General features: G+C 43.3%; 1 pseudogene across 1 annotated transcript; it reads right to left on the reverse strand.

Annotated features, from left to right (window-relative positions):
• Positions 1-338: 338 nt before the first annotated feature.
• LOC129556669 (uncharacterized) lies at positions 339-3,721 on the reverse strand (annotated as a pseudogene). The gene is made up of 4 exons (XR_016039073.1): positions 1,465-3,721; positions 1,123-1,277; positions 786-960; positions 339-455 (listed from the first exon to the last, which is right to left on the reverse strand). The product of XR_016039073.1 is annotated as an uncharacterized LOC129556669 (transcript).
• Positions 3,722-4,348: the final 627 nt, after the last annotated feature.

Consider the following 4,348-nt stretch of genomic DNA (forward strand, 5'->3'; position numbering starts at 1 on the left):
AAGTGAAATCTTAGACAGTTTGGTTCCTTCAAAATCCTTTCACTCAGGGAAGACTGGAGCTTCCAAACACGGACAACTGAGCCCACCTGTGAGATGGAGGGAGTTCCTGGCAGGGCTGCAGAGGCCGAACATCACATGCTTCCTGAAGAAAGAGCAGGAGGGGCAGCTCCCCAGGCACAGATGAAACCCCGCCGAGCAGCTCCCAGGGGCTGAGCGTGGAAGACCCCGAGGTGTACCTGGTGAACCAAGTGGTCAGCAGCAGAAGTGAACGTCCTCGCTGGGTGTCAAACATGACCTGACCCGCCTAGCCGGATCTCAGAACTGGGGTCTTGGAGGGCTCAGGGCTCCAGGCCTGCTGCCTCCCAGGCCCACTTGCACCGCCCCAGCTCCCCCTGCTGGGCTCTGGGTCTCCTTCCTCCTCTGCCCACCCCCAGCGGGGCACATTCCTTGAGCCCCTATAAACAGCCAGTCCCCACATCACTTCACTATGGCAGGCCTTCATTTCCTGCGGGCTTGGAGCCTACCCCCCACTCCCATGCATGTTCTAATGGGAAAACCTTCCTTCTGGGATAGAAGGGTGGCTGGCAGACAGAGCTCTGCCCTTTCCAGGGGCACCGGCCTTTTTCACCCCTGCCCCCTGGCTCGGGTTTGGAACTGTTTCCAAGTTAACAGGGCCTCATGGGCACTATTCAGTTTACCTATTTACATCCTGTTGTAAATTAAACACTTGTAGATTAAAAAAATACTTCACAAACACTTGGTAAATAAAGTTAGCTGACCAATACCTTGTTCCTGGCTTCTATATTGGCGTCATAGGAAAGCAGCTTTGCTGCAGGCGATACAATTCTGGCAAAAGACAGCATAGCGGAGGGCGGTGTTGCCACAGACGTCCACGACATTCGGGTCGGCACCACGCTCCAGCAGAAGAGTCGCACACTCCTCCTCTTGGCATTCCACGGCCTGTCAGTGTTGTGCCAAGAAACAGAGTGTAAATTCTAGGAATTCAAAGTAAACAGTCCACAAGCTTCACCAGTTCCCTATATTTCAATGAGATAAATTCATTTTTACTCTCAGTAGTTAAATCACGTCCCCCTCACGTGGATATGGTTTGCTGTCCCATACCTTTATCAGCGCGGTCTTGTTTTCAGCGTCACAGAGGTTCAGCAGGCATTTTCTCTCCAGGAGGAGAGTTACCACCGCTGAATGGCCACTGGCACACGCCACGTGGAGGGCCGTCCCATGAAAGCAAGAGCAGTTTTTAGGAAACTGTAGTGTTACTGTTTCAAAACAAACAGTCGCTCATGTGAAAACATTCAATAGCATGCTACTCCTATCACTCTAAAACAAATATTTTGTTTCCTTCTGGAGAAAGAACAGTATATGTTCGCTTTAGCTCTTCTTACCACAGTAATGAAGGAACAGTCTACTTGAATAGAACGAGCATGGCCTTGAGATTCAGCTCACCTTGGGCTTGAATTTGACCTTGACTCAGTAGCCGTTGCTCAGCCTCTCTGTATCTCAGTTTCCTCATCACCAAAATGGAGAGGGAGTAGCAGTCATCTCACAGGACACCGCTGCGATGCCTCACTGAGATCCATGCACAGGGTTCAGAACCGCTCCTGGCACAGATAACAGCTCAGTAAGTGTTAGGTAATGTTATCATATTTATTACTAGTACTACTAGTTTACAAGGACAACCTCTCAATGAAGTAAAAGGATATGACACCTCCTTTGCAGACATATTGTGAGGATTATAGACAACATTGTACTTCGATGATTCTAATATCCTCATTTTCTCACATTTCAACATCTCTGACATTGGAATGAAATTTATAATTCACAACATCTGTACAACTATAATTAGTAGCATTTTTGTGTGTTCCTTGCTTATTTTTCCTGTTGGTCTCATTATCATAAGGTGTTTTTGCGTAAGGTCGCTGTTTTGGAACCACTGATGATGCATATTATATATTACAGGTACCCAACATAGTGATTCTCAACTGTTATAGATTATACTCCATTTAAAGTTATTATAAGATACTTCCTATATTCCCGATGGTGTACAATATAATATATCCTGGTAGCTTGCAGGATTTTAGTTATTCCACCCTGGGCCCACAGCAGTGAGTCTTAACCACTGGACCGCTAAGGAACTCCCAAGATTCCCTTGACTTCTGGAAGGGCTGAAAGTTTTCAGAAGATATCAATTCTCAAAAAAAATTCAAAGCGACAAATTACTTTTATCTGTACTACATTCCTATTAGTGTCAAAAAGACGAGCCCTGTCTACTAACCCAACTTGCCTATAGGCAAGCTTGATCGACACAGAGTTTTAAATTTTTTTGTGTTGTTAAAATGTTAATTCAACCTCCAGATTTCCTTTTTCTGCTTTGTTTTTTTGTGTGTGTGTGCTGAAATCCAGGAAACTCCAGAATTCTTGCTTTTGAAGTAATTCTTAGCGAGGTCTCTGGGGTGGGAGGGAGGCTCACAAGGAAGGGGATGTATGTATACTTAGAACTGATTTATGACGTTATACAGCAGAAAACAACACAGCATTGTAAAGCAATTATTCTCCAATTAAAAAAAAAATTAAGGTTAAGAAACAATAGAAATAGAAAAAAAAGAAGGGCTCTGTCAGCAGAAAAAAAATGTGTAAATAGGAATTTGAGTTTTCTTCTGGTACTTTTCTCACTGTGCATATTTAAAATGTTTGATCCACACTCCATCTGAAACTTTTTGGTGAGATAAAAATCTAGTTACTTTTCTCTTTTATCAGGTTATTTCTCCATCATCTACACACAATTTATCTTTTCTAACAGAAAATGTCATCAGTATCAAGTTCTAAAGTTTTACATACATTTGGGTGTTTGGGCACTTTCTATTCTGTTCCATTCATTTATCTATCCCCTTTTCAGGTGTTAGTAAATGAATACATTGTGGGCACTTATGGCACATTTTGATACCAAGAAGGGCAAGTCTTAGTCTACCATGTAAAATTTTAACTTTATCACAATTAAAGGCAGCATATGTAACCTAAAAAGTTTAAAATCACGATAAGTTGATTTGGTTTAAGTATAGAAAGACCATACATCCTAAGAAAATGTCTTCCTATTCAAGGACACAGCCAGCTTCCTACTTCAAAGCTGTCTTCCAAGGTCCTTCAGCAAAGAACATATATACCTAAGTGTACATGATATAAAATGGATATTGAATTGTATCTGAAGAATTTTTAATCCAGAAGTTGACCTGTCATGGGAATTATTTTGCTCACTAGGCAGTTTTCTATAATATATAACCTTAAGGTATAAAAATGTGTACATTAAAAATAAGATGCTGACAACATCAGAAATCTGTCCACTGCCATGATCCACAATAGGTGATCCATGAAGAAGTGTCTTCATAAATCACATGAGAAAAAATGTGAGATGAGGTTCAGAAGACTTCTTGAAGGCTACAGAACTTGAGAGTTCTTACTCATGAGTACATCATGCTAACCCATGCAAAGAAAAAGTAGGAAGAAGACAGAAAAAACAGATGCTATTCATGTTTCATTTCATTTCTGTGACTACTGACATTCAGTTAAATGACTTCAAAACAATCATCAACGTGCCCTATAAGAGGAATTACAAGTGGGTCTGAAACCAGCTAAGGCATTTTGCTGCCTATAAAGTCTTTGGGCTGCTGGATCCCAGGAAGGTGTCTAAGAGTCTTGGAGGGGAGACTCACAGGAGGGACCCCTACCAGGCCCTTCCATCCCGCTTACCTGTTCATCTTGTCCCTGTGGTTCATGCCACTCTTCCCGAGCAGCAGAACCTGCAGCACTTTGTCTACATTGCCTACACTGGCAGCTTTGAGGATCGTTCCAAGGTCCTCATCTCGGATGCAGCACCCGGGCTGGAAGTTGATTCTATGACTGCTGTCTCTCACCGGGTTGATGGAGGAGCCAAAGGGCGAGATGCCCTTCATACTCCTGAAGCCAAAAGTCTTCTTCATTGCAGAGCCTACAAACTCCAACCACACTTCACCTCCCCCTCAGCTCTTCAGAGTCCCCTAAACCCAACACAAGCACTACAGGTAAACCATAGCAGTCTACAGCTCTGCCGTTTATAGCAGTTTACAGTTTAAAGCTCGGCAGTTTATAGCAGTTGCCACAACCTCCCTGCTGGGAAGCTCAACGGTTTAGAATCTTTCATCCCAGAGTGATTGTTGCTAAGCAACAGCTGGAAACACACTGCCCGTGTGCACTGGGGCTTGGCGGGCGAGCCTGACAAGTGTGCATGTCCAAGAATTGCAAGTTCATTTTCTGAAAGAAACAAACAATATCAATAAACCCTTACCTAAATGAAGAA

This window comes from Moschus berezovskii, chromosome 15 (genome assembly GCF_049115385.1).
Source record: "Moschus berezovskii isolate FMDL1 chromosome 15, NW_MosBer_1.0, whole genome shotgun sequence".
Classification (NCBI taxonomy): domain Eukaryota; kingdom Metazoa; phylum Chordata; class Mammalia; order Artiodactyla; family Moschidae; genus Moschus; species Moschus berezovskii.